At 36.4% G+C, this 13,124-nt stretch overlaps 1 long non-coding RNA gene across 2 annotated transcripts in view; it reads left to right on the top strand.

Moving 5' to 3' along the window:
* The window catches only part of LOC147572021 (uncharacterized), a 76,344-nt gene that overhangs the window by 17,261 nt on the left and 45,959 nt on the right, over positions 1-13,124 (top strand). The window lies entirely within an intron of this gene.

The raw sequence follows: 13,124 nt of genomic DNA, 5'->3' as shown, positions 1-13,124 counted from the left end.
CCAAACAGATGAATGTATAAATGACAGTAAAACAAGGCAAGAGGATAGAGAATGCTGAGAAGTTGGGGTGGAGGGAATGAAGATATAATAAAGGATTATTTTTCCTAAAATATATAAAGAAAACCACTGGTAGAAACATAAGCAGAAATAGAAATACAGTTCCACTACATCTCTTCAATACATTCACTCACTTTTTTGACAGATGAACAGGTAGATATAAAAGGAGATATAGAGAACTTTAATAATGTGCCATTAACATCTTGACTTATTGATGTATATGTATATATTGTGCACAATCTCCGTGCTTTACAAAGAGAAAACATTTTCCTCAGGATCTGTGAGTATTTAAAAAAATATATATCATCTACTGTGTCACAAAAAACACAATAAATTCTCCAAAGCAAAAATTACACAGACTATATGTGAAATAAAATTAATCATTAAACAAATTTTTTTAATGTTTATTTATTTTTGAGGAAGAGAGGGAGAGAGAGAGAGACAGAGCACAGCAGGGGAGGAGCAGAGAGAGATAGACACAGAATTGGAAGCAGGCTCCAGGCTCTGAGCTGTCAGCACAGAGCCCAGCATGGAGCTGAAACTAACAAACCGGGAGATCATGACCCGAGCCAAAGTCTGACGTTTAACCCACTGAGCCACCGAGGTGCCCCAAATTGGGCTTTAATTTTAAAAAGTATTAACCCATAGCCTGTGTGAACATTAAAAACTCCCTTATATAATTCTTGAATCAAAGAATTTAAGAAAATGACAATGGAAAGTGTTATATATTAGAACATGAGATAGAGTCAAAGAAGTATCCAGAGACAAATTCATATCATTAAATACTTTCATTTACAAGCAAGCCATAAGGAATGCAAGTGACCTAAAGCCAGAATTTCCTGAACTGTCCACAGCACCAAACCACAAAATGTTAGTAGTATACTGTAGAAAGTATACTGTACTACAGAGAGTATAGTACTCTATATGATGTATATATATATTATCCTATACTATTCTATGAAGTATACTATACCATAGAAAGTGTTCTGAGGTAAAAATAATTTGGAAAATGCTGTGTTAAAAAAGCTAAACGTTTTTTAATTTGAGAATTCCTCAGTATCTTTCATGTGATAATGAGGGTTGTAAAGCACTAAGAGGAAATACAATATTCACTGTTTCCCAAACTATTTGATCAGAGAAAATTTTTTTCATAGTATACGTATTAATATCTAAGGGCAATGCTCTTCTGAGTAGTTTAGGAAACATAGAGCTGAGCATTCAACTTAAGAAGCATTGAGAAAGAAGTAATAGTAAAAGTGAAAGTAATAAAACCACAAATTGTTCAAATTAATAGATAAATTCATAATCTGGTTCTCTAAAAATAAAATAAAATGGATTATACTTGATAAGCCTAAATGTAGAAAAATAACAATACTATTTGTTATAATAAAATTGAAATACCAATGAAGCATTTTTGAGTCAACTATATATTGCTTAAATTAGCTCAAAAGGAAAACAGAAAGTCAAGAAAATAAATATTATGATAGAATTGGGGGAAAAAGTCACTTAAGTGCTTTTATTGAAAGGTCACAAATTACATGATTAGTTATTTTGGAAGTTAAACAGATAATTCACTTATTATATAAATGGTTCCAGAGAATAGAACATCATAGAGACCTTACCAGTTCATTAAATTTTTTTTTATGTTTATTCATTTTTGAAAGACAGAGAGAGACAGAGCACAAGCAGGGGTGGGGCGAAGATAGAGGGGGACACAGAATCTGAAGCAGGTTCCAGGCTCTGAGCTGTCAGCACAGAGCCTGACGCAGGGCTCAAACTCACCAACTGGGAGATCATGACCTGAGCCGAAGTCAGATGCTCAACCGACTGAGCCACCCAGGAGTCCCCTTACCAGTTCATTTTCAATATCTAGGGTAATATTTGTTTTAAAATGAAAATAGGATTGTACAAAACAGAAAAAGAAAGAGTAATTTTTGTGCAAATAGATTAAAAATTTCTAAATAAATTACTGATATACTGAATGTCTTATTTTAAGTGTATATAAAGATATATTCTACTTTATTTAAATATTTATTTTATCAAAATATTTATATACTGTTTATTAAGGAATGCTAGCATTATTGACAACTAAGAGATTATTTAAAATTTTTTTTTAATGTTTATTCATTTTTGAGCAAGAGAGAGAGAGAGATAGCGAGCGCGTGAGTGGAGGAGGGGCAGAGAGAGAGGGAGACACAGAATCCAAAACAGGCTCCAGGCTCTGAGCTGTCAGCACAGAGCCTGACGTAGGGCTCAAACTCACCAACTGGGAGACCATGACCTGAGCTGAAGTCAGACGCTTAACTGCCTAACCTACTGAGCCACCCAGGTGCCCTGACAACTAAGGGATTATTAACATAATCCATCAATAGCAAAGACCAAAAGGTGATAAACTTGGGGCCCCTGGGTGGCTCAGTTGGTTAAGCATCTGACTTCAGCTCAGGTCATGATCTCACCATTCATGAGTTCCAGCCCCACATCGGTCTCTGTGCTGACAGCTCAGAGCCTGGAGCCTCCTTTGGATTCTGTGTGTGTGTGTCTCTCTCTGCCTCTCCCCCATTTGCATTGTGTTTGTCTCTCAAAAATACAAATAAACATTAAAAAAATTTTACAAAAAGGTGATAAACTTGATAGATGTTGAAAAGGCATCTGAAAGTATTCAAAATCAATTTCTGATCAAAAGCATTTAGTTATTTTAGAACAGAAGAATTCTTTCTTTTTTTTTTTTTAATTTTTTTTCAACGTTTATTTTTATTTTTGGGACAGAGAGAGACAGAGCATGAACGGGGGAGGGGCAGAGAGAGAGGGAGACACAGAATCGGAAACAGGCTCCAGGCTCTGAGCCATCAGCCCAGAGCCCGACACGGGGCTCGAACTCCCGGACCACGAGATCGTGACCTGGCTGAAGTCAGACGCTTAACCAACTGCGCCACCCAGGCGCCCCAGAAGAATTCTTTCTTAACAAAGAATATTATCTCAAGTTCAGTGCAGAATTTTCTGATAGGCCAACTAAATAGGTATGTAGAGAACCAAAGAATTTGAACTTGGTATTTGCGAAATACCCACTGAAGTAGTCACCATTAGAAAACAGAATTCACCAGAATTTCTTGATAATATTTTGCAAATTAATGCTGGTTCTGTTTTGAATTGCATATCGAATCAATCTTTTCATCCTTTAAGCCTCTATATTGTCTTTATCTGGCTCTGCACATGAAATAGCCAACCTCATTCTTAACAGAATGCTTAATGCTTAAGCAATTAGTATTCATATTAAAGTCAATAACAAAACAATGATAGTCATCATCATTTGTATTTTAATAGGTCTGCCAATGTAGTAAGACAGGAATAATAAATAAGAGATATAATTATGAGATTCAGGGAGGCAAGATTATCACTTTATGCTAAGGATATGGCTGTTTACTTTGACAATGCAGGAAAGCAATAACAAAAAATTATTAGATATAGTGAAAGACTTCATTAAGGTGATTGATTATAAAAGAAATATACCAAACCATTCATTTTTCTATTTAATTATAATAACAAGTTTGAAAGCATAATGAGAATAAATCTCGATTACAATAGGAAACAAAATTATAAAATCATCTTGGCATAAATCTAATCAAAAGAAGGGCCTAGGGCACCTGGGTGGCTCAGTCGGTTATGCATCCGACTTTGGCTCAGGTCATGATCTTACGGTTCATGGGTCCGAGCCCCGCATTGACCTCTGTGCTGACAGTTCAGTAGTTCACAGAGCCTACTTCAGATTCTGTGTCTCCCTCTCTCTGTCTCTCTCTCTGTCTCAAAAATAAATAAACATTAGAAAAGAAGGGCCTACATTAGTAAAATTATATATTTCTTTTCTTATAGACATAAAAGAAGATTGAATAAATGGGGGCATATACCTTAATCCTAGAAGGAAGTCTCAAAATTTTATATATTGTCAATTGCAACAAATTATTGGTACAAATTTCGTGCTAATCCAGTCAAAATATGGCTAATTCTTAGATGTTTCTGGAAGAATAAAGTCTGTCTGGATTAAATATTTTAGGTAATAAAACAATTAAAAGTGGGGCAAGATGAGAAGAGGTCTTTTAAATAAGGTAGGAAATTGAGAAAAGCTATAAAGGATAAAATAGTTTGACTACACAAAGAATTTTTAAATGTCTTATGGCAAATTATATCTTAAAAAAGTTATAGAGAAACCAATTTGACAATAAATTTCATATTTAAAAAGTTATAGAGAAAGAATATTTAAAATGAACATTATTGGTAAAGGATTAATTATAATATACAAATGGCTTCTATGCATATATAAGAAAAAAAACCCAAATAAAATAAATAGGTAAAACAAACAAGGTATAAATGTGCAATTCATAGAATTGTATTGTAATAGTATTTAGCCATGAAATACAATTCTTATCCATTATGTTAGTAAAATTAAAGAAATCATAATACCTAATGCCTGCAAAGATTTGGAAAAACAGTATTCCCATGGTATTCTGGCGGAAATGTAAATTATAACACCCCTTGTTTTGGAGGAACCAATCTGGTTATATCTATTTCCAGATACTACCCTTCAACCTAGAAATTCTATTATTATGAGCTTACCACATAGAAACAAAGCTTTGATGCCTTAGAACTCATGCTCAAAAATTTTTTCTTACAGGACTGTTTGTAGAAGACAAAGGTCATCAAGGTCAGTGATTGTCCAGCAGGGGGAAGTTGACTGAATATATTGAATAGAATATAAATCCACATCCATGCGTGGATTTATGCAACCATGAGGAAGAATGACTTGAATCTATACCTATTGAACTATATATTTCTATTATTCGGTGAGAAAATCAAGATGGAGAAAAATGCTTACTTGCAGGCAGTGAAGCTGATAAAAAGCCCTGTATATGAAAGGGTGGGTTGTATATGTTTGTGACTGTTGCAGGAGCATGGATAAAGAGGAGGAACAATTCACAGGCTGCTAGTGCTTATGGTCAAGGTGTAAGGAGAGGAACAGGGGGAGAATGAGAAGTAAGGCTTTAAAGAGTCTACAGTGTACTGGAAAACAGTTCTGTTCTAGACAACATGGAATTCAATCTACATTATTGGTTCACATTGTAAAAACCAAATCTATGCATGAACGAGAAGGTAACATGAATGGAGTAAAACACTGATTCGTCCAGGACTCTTATTTCAAAATACTGAAGTTTTGAATGAAGAAAGAAAAAAAAAAATTCAGTGAAAAAAGCCAGGAAAACTGAAGTAACAATAAGGAGGGGAAAATTGTTACAGCCTGTTAATTAAAATTTGCTGTGCTGGTTGTGTTTGTTCAGATGTCATCTCTGCTGATAGGGAAATAAAGCTGGGGCAGAGTAAAGGGGAAAAGGAAATGATCTTTGAAGGTCTCATGGAGATCTAACGTGTTGCTTTTTGCTGTTCAGGATAGCAAAGTGACCATGGCCCACTGAGAATGCAGAATTCCAGGGTCCTCCACGCTTAGCTACATTTCAGGGGAATACAACTGAGGTCTCATTTTCGGAGGTGGTAGGATCCATCATGTTTACTGTATGGGTGGGAGCCAGAGGAAGAACAAAATTCTTGTAGAAGTAGAGATATATCCCACTGGGACATGCCAGGGACCAGCTATCCTTTTGCAGCAGTCGTTTATTCTTTTTTTTTTTTTTTTTAATGTTTATTTATTTATTTTGAGGGGCGGTAGGGGCAGAGAGAGGAGGTGGGGGGGGGGGGAGAGAATACCAAGCAGTCTCCTCACTGTCGCGCAGAACCTGAAGGTGCTCGATTTCACAAAACCCAAGATCAAGAGCTGAGTTGAAATCACTCACCCCCTGCCGCATCCCCCTGCCGCCCTGGTGCTTTAATTTACTCTTGATTCCAATTCATATGGTAACAGAAGTTTTGGCACCCAGAGGAAGCCTACTGTGACACTGCCTTTTCTGGAAGCTTACCTTGTCCCTTTCCGTGCCCATGTTCTTCCACTTCATTCCCTCGGAGTCCCCAGTCATTATCCCATAGAAATAGGGCCGTGTCTTGTCGTTGGTCTTAAGGCACATTCCTTCACATCGTTTATAGGTTGTTTTCATATAATGCAGTGACAGACACAGGTTCCCAAGTCATCTAGGTCTTGGATTTTAGAGGGGCTCTGCAGATAAGTAGGAGTTGCTGGTCACTGATGACCATGTAGTTCTAGCATGAGATGTTCGGGATTTGGGGAGAAAGAAAGGTAGGTCATGAGAGTCTTTCTTTAGCTTAAACTTGATGGGCTGATAACATGTCTTCAGAAAACTTGTTCCTCCAATTTCTTAAAGTCTTCTAATAAGTAATGCATTATGTCTCAAATTTATCTTCTTTCTGGAATTTACTAAATGCTTTTACATATTTCATGCTTTGTGATATGCAGCTATGTCTTACAGGCAAATTTGATGCATTCCAAGCTTTATACTCTTCATAAATATTTTAATTTAAATAAACTAAATTTCAGAGTGTTATTTTTTCTCAAGACCAAAAATATCGCTATTAATAATTTCTAACTTTATCAGTGTTCTCTAAATATTATAAACAAAATTAATATTATAAATCTTGGTTTAGGTTGTTAATTTTTAAAATGGCTCTAGTTTATATTGGAGGAACTTTTAAAATTTTTGAAAATATTTATAAAAATGGTTCATTTTCCCTGAAAATTGCATCTCCAGTTGTGTATCTCTAAGTGTTGGGTTTTATCAACCTGATATTTTTTCTACATCCTACCTGCCTAATTTATCATCTATGGCTTGTCACAACTCATTACTTCAAATATATCACTCTTTTGTTCCACCAATTAGAAATGCTTATTTTGTTTCTGAGGCCAACGATCCCCTGTAGGGAAAGGTACAAATAAGAGAAACACAAAATGTGAAAAAAAGTGTTTTCTCTCTCTTTTTTTTTTTCACTTTGTCTGGGAGATATGTACACTTAATAAGGTTCATAAATTTTGGTTTCCCTCAAAAGGAACTTGAACACTAATAAAATAGCTTCATGTGAAATACTCCAAATTTTGCAAGCCATCCTAAATTCATTCTCATTAGCAAGCAAATGATTAAGAAAACCCACCTACAGACAATTTTAATTTCCCTGAAGAGGGTGGTTTTTTTGGTGTGTGTGTGTGTGTGTGTGTGTGTGTGTGTGTGTGTGTGATGAAGCAACTGAAAAACTCTGTAGTAAGACAGAGGTATTGCTGATATAACCCTGCTCTGGTTCATTCACTCAAAGATTTTAGAAACAGAATATAGAGGTTTTCTCTTTATTCTACATTCTCCTACCCTGTCATTGTCATTTGGAACCTAGGTTTTCTTTTTCTTTTCTCTTTCTTTCCTCTTTCTTTCTTTCTTTCTTTCTTTCCTTCTTTTTCTTTTCTCTTCTTTTCTTTTCTTTTTTTTTTTTTTGGGGGGGGACTTAGTTTTGAAAGGAAATATTAACAGGCTGTGCAGAATGCTAAAGTTACAATTATTTTCTGAGTTCCACCCTATAATTTTTTTTTAAACCAGAAGACTATACTAGATAATTGGTATGGTTTAGGAAAATATAACAAATAAATTGAACACACTTGGATTAATTCTCAGATGTTAGTTCATTGGGAACGTATTTACTAATCAAACAAACATCTTCAAACCTCTAAATACCGTTGGATACCAAGCTATGAAACACTTCAGTAGTGGGCTTCCATAGTGCTTCCATAGTAGCAATCTGGACCCTGAAATACCACAGTATATGTCACATTGTTACTTCCATTGGTACCTTGAGGGGACGAATTAGCATCTTTGATTGGATGTCTTGTTCCTGCCCAGAAAGTCAGTTTAGTTTGGAAGCAACCTTCTCAAGCCTGCCTACCTCTCAGTATCACTGGATCTTGGTTCCATAGGCTTATATTGTACACAGATGACAATAATTCCTTTCTCTCTTTCTCCAACTTTTCCTCAAAATGATGTCTTAGAGTAGAGGGCATCTCAATGACTCAATACACCCGCTTTTTCTTCCTGTTTGAGTCACTCATTATCTTTTCTTACAAGTATTAATTGGGCACCTACTATTGGGTATCATTGCATAGGGGATTCAAGATAGTTTTAAGGATTCAAAGGTAATTTCTTCATGACATTTTTCCCAAGAAGACTTGAAGACTAATAAAATATATGAAAGCCATGCCTATGACTAGTATACGAGCAAGAAAATGAGAAGGACATGAGAAAGAGACAGGTGAAATCTTAGGAGTCAGAGGAGGAAGCAACTGCTGTCAGCAGAGGGATTAGAGACAGTTTATTGGAGAAAGTGAAGGCCAACTGTTTCCTCTACTGAAGCAGACTACACAGAGGCACGTGGATTCACACGTAAGTCACAATGCTGCATTACTCTTTAGTTGTTACCCTAATGCCCTCTTCCCCACTTAAGCTTCTCTAAAGCTTCTAAGCTTCTACCCTAAAGCTCTCCTCCCCACTTGGAGCTGCCTCACTTAAACCATGAGCCCACTGCATCCATGGTAGACAGGTCTGTCCTTACCACTGTATTAATGGCCCCATCCTAGTGCCAACTGGTCCCCTGATTGTTACTACCACTAGATTCTTTTCAAGCCTGATTTCATTTGATCTCTCTCTCTCTCTCTCGCATCTAATACTTTTGACCACTTCTTTCTTCCTTTGACATCTTAAATAGCATCCTCTCTTGATTCTATTACCCCTCCAAGCAATGTTCCTCAAGATTCTTTCTAGCTTTTCTTCTCCTAACAACTTCTTTAAGTGTTGATACACCTCAGATTTCTCTGACTCTCCTAGCTAATCACTCATTCTGTCCTCCCTGAATGAGTTCATTTGGTCCAATGGTCTCAGTTAATATCTTCACTCAAAATCAGTCATGTTCTGGGCTCAAAAGTGCTATAGGACATTTCCACTTTTGTTGATCGAAAGCACTATTGTGGGTTGAGGTCTCTGAAGAAGCACACCGAGAATTTGTGTGTAGGGTGTTTGTTAAGGAGTACTCTTGGGAACATCTTTAGATGGGGAAAGAAAGAAGCATCTTGGACAGAAGGAGAAATTAACTTCGGTAACTTCTTAAGGAGCTCTGAAGCTGAGATGATTCTACAATATTGTCTGTAGTTGGAATGAAGAGGCTGGGCCTTTGTACCCATGCACTGACCAGCAATGGATACAGGCTGCCCCTAGAGAGGGGACTAGACTTGGACAAGAAGCCTCTCACTCTCAGCAGTGCAGAGAGTAAGTCCTTCAACCCCACAGGGGTACCAGCACAGTGTTTACTACAGGCACCTAATGTGTCTATAAAACTGTGTTCATTATTTTTTCCATAAATGTGTTACTTCTCTTGCATTTTTATGTTTGTTGAATCACTCTCCTATCTAGCAACCCATATCAGATCCTGAGGGATCACTGAGTCCGTTCACTTAGTTCTCACTAGCAGCTAACTCAAAATCCAGATCTTTCCAACCTCCATCCTTAATTTTCTCTTTTTCCTCCTCACCCAGCTTGTTGTTAGGGGCCTAATGCAGACGTAGCATCTCCCACCTAAACATCTGCGTCAGCATCTTCATTGGTATCACAGGTTCGTGTCTTTCATCCTTCCTATCTTTTATTCTCTTCACCTCCAAAGTGATATTTCTACACTGTAAAACTAACCACATCAGTCCTCTGTTTATTCAGTTGCTCCTATTGTCTTCTGTATAGTGATCAAATTTCTTATCATGGCATGAAATTTCTCCAGCCTTGTCTGAGGCCCACAATTCAGCCATTCAGAAATGCTTGCAGTCCTGCAAGTACATCAGGCTATTTCATATCTCCCTGCCTTTGATCATGGTGTTCCTTCTGCCTGGAATATTCTTTCATCCCACTCCCTTGCCACTTGAGAATGCCTATTCGTCTTTCAAGTCTTAGTTCAAGAAGTACCCCTCTGTGAAACCTTTCCTGGCTTGTTTTACCCCCTTGAGTCACCCCATTTTTTATTTATGGCCCCACTATGTCCCAACATACTGCTATCTTTAAATCTATAATTCGTAATTGCACTCTTTGTACTCATGACTATCTGTCTTACTATTTGTGTTCTCCTGGAAGGCAGAAATTATGTCTGATTTATTCCTGAGGAGTGTGGCAGAAAACACATTAATTAATGATGACTGAAAAGATTGTTAAGTAGAAGGGAGGGGCCAGTTGCTAACAGACAGGATGAATCTGAAAAACAAAAAACAAAACAAACAAGCGTGGTTTTGTGACTTTCTTCAATTATACCAAACAGACTCACAATAGAAAGGGAAGAGATCATGTGAAGTGCTCAGGGTACAGAACTGAAAAGTTGGGTCCCTTGGAAGGATACAGCATGGAAGAGATCAAGGGTTCTAGTGAGAGCTTTACTGAAATAGGGAGTGGTCTGTGGTCTGCAGGCAAAAAAAGGAAGAAAGGAAAGTTCTGGACCTCAAAATTTTAGAGATAAAGCAGTTTGAGGTGTTGACAAGGGCCGAAGTCCAGTCTTAAATTCAGGTTGCTTACGGGGAGGGGAAGAAAGATAAAGGTTGTTATCACTAAAGAAAATGAAAATCTTTGAAGTCAGGAAACTATGTGGGTTATTATTAGAGTGGCCATATATCCTGGTCTCTTGGTCCCTTTCTGAGTTATGCCTGCTGTTCCAGCATAATTATTGATGGTGTTTCTCTCCCTCTCAAAACTGTCCTTGTTTGAATGATAAAGTACCGTCATTCTAGTTATTATTAACTTCCAAAAACACCATGATAATACTCTGTGTAGCTAAGATAGCTTTCTGGACTTTTAGAGAAAAATTAGGCTTTCAAAATTAGAATGTTCACAATTAGAATGAAAATATAGTAGGGGATTTAAAGAATAGTTATTGCAATTTACCATGGGAAGATAATAATAATAAATACATTTTTAATTAAAACGTATATCACAATTAGAATTTTTTAATTTCACAGTTACACACAAAAACTTAAGTTTTCTGTGGTATGGGTCTTACCTTTTTATGTTATTTTAGAATAGAGTGCATTTAAACAAATAAATAAATTTTAACATGTAGCTTAACAATTTACACTTAAAGAGGAGTCTGTAAACGTAGAGATGTTTCAAATATAATCGCTCCATTGTGTAGAGGAAAGAACACAGGATAAAAATCAGAGGTTGTAGTTCAGTTTCTTACCAGCTAACATGAAAATAACCAAGTTAATTATTCTAAGTCTATTTCCTCACTGGTAAAAGGGGATAATAATAGTCATCTGACTTCTTAAAGGGGTTGTGGTGAAGACGAAGTGAAATAATGGAAAATTCTTTTAAAAACTGTACAAATGTAAGTATAGCAAATGTCCTTACTAAAAACAAAACAGAAACAAAAACAAGAAAAAGAAAGAGCCCAGGTAAGTTATTGATATTTTTGTTTTTAATTAACTTGAATATTTTTACATAAATGTAGAGTTAACAGATTTGTCGCTGTTAATATATAAATAGATGAGTTGTTCAAGATTTAAAAATTCATTTAATAAAATAGGATGTAGAAAGAACACTGAGAATAACCGGAAACCATAGTAATCTTGTTAGAAATCTGTCTTCTCATTTTACGTGAAAGACAAAGTAATTAGGGAACCGAAGGTCTGATGAGAAAATGAGGTAATTTTTGGAGACAGAAATATCGAATTCATTCTTTTATAAGTGTTTTACCTATTAAAAGCCCTCAACCTAGCCATCAGAAGGTCAACCATTTTATAGATTAACTCACTCAACCTATGTCAGAGGTTAGGAACTCTCTGGTGAGAACAGCTGTTTGTCATTTGTCTTTCCACATCAAAGACACAGGGAGATTCTTTAGTAAATTAGGGAGGTCTTAAGGAGATGAGATTAATTCCTGGCATAAAGAAAATGCATACAACAACACTAGTTTCCCTATAACGAAGGTAGGAAATAATAAACATTAATTGGAGCAATAAAGCTTCCTAGAAAATTTGGCCTAGGATATTTTATTCTAAGTTTGCAAGTATGTCAAAACTTATTTGTAAAACACCACATATAAGTTTAATGGGAAAATTCTTTATTTTTCATGCAAAATATAGATTTTTCTGAGTGTGAAATCAACTTTATTAAAAACAGTCAAGTTTATTTTTGCATACAGTTTGCAGTAAGTTCATAGAATAATAGGAAGAGAATGTAAATACTTGTGAAAATGAATATACTTTGGCAAGAAAAGAATTTATTTTGAATTCCAACTACGGTCTAGGATCTGTGCTATGCATATTACATGAATAATGACATTTAATTGCCATAGCTATTGATGACGTAGGGCTAATCCCCACCCTCATTTTTGATAGGGAAAACAAGGTACAGCAGCTAGGTTAAGTCAGAAGTCGTTAGGCAGAAATCTAAAGATTCTCCCCACTTTAGCCCAGGATTCCCTGGTTATTTAATCAGATACTAATCTAGGTAATGCTGTGAAGAGATTTTGCAGTTGTAATTAAAGTCCCAAGTCAGTTGACCTTAAGATTATCCAACTGGCCTGATTTAATCACATGAGCCTTTAAAAGACAGATTCGGAAATCTAGAGAGAATTAAAGCATGAGAAGGACTCAGACTTACTCTTGCAGCTTTGAAGATGGAGGGGCCGTGTGAGTGTGGGCAGCCCCTACAACCAGAGAGTGGACCCTGGCTGATGGCCAACAAGTAAACAGGGATCTCCATCCCCAAGGAAATGAATTCTCTTTACCCTCCTTAGTAAAGAGCCCATTCTGGTCAACACCTGGATTTTGGCCTTGTGAGACCCAAAGCAGAGGACCCAATTGAGCCATGCCAGACTTCCGAATTACAGATGGTGAGGGAATAATTGGGTGTCCTTTTAAGTTGCTTAGTTTATGGTAATTTGTTACAGCTGCAGTAGAAATCGAATACAGAAACTCAGTCATAGAGTAAATAACCAGGAGATCTAATATTTAACCCACTCAGCACGAAGTATAGTAATGAAAATAGAAGTGAGCAAGAACAGCGCATTGATTTGAAGAAACTTTTCTGTCTCTTTCTCTCTCTCTCTTC

The sequence above is a fragment of the Puma concolor genome, chromosome F2 (genome assembly GCF_028749965.1).
Source record: "Puma concolor isolate L17-30 chromosome F2, mPumCon1.1.hap2, whole genome shotgun sequence".
NCBI lineage: Eukaryota > Metazoa > Chordata > Mammalia > Carnivora > Felidae > Puma > Puma concolor.
This window is presented reverse-complemented; position numbering and strand designations above follow the sequence as displayed.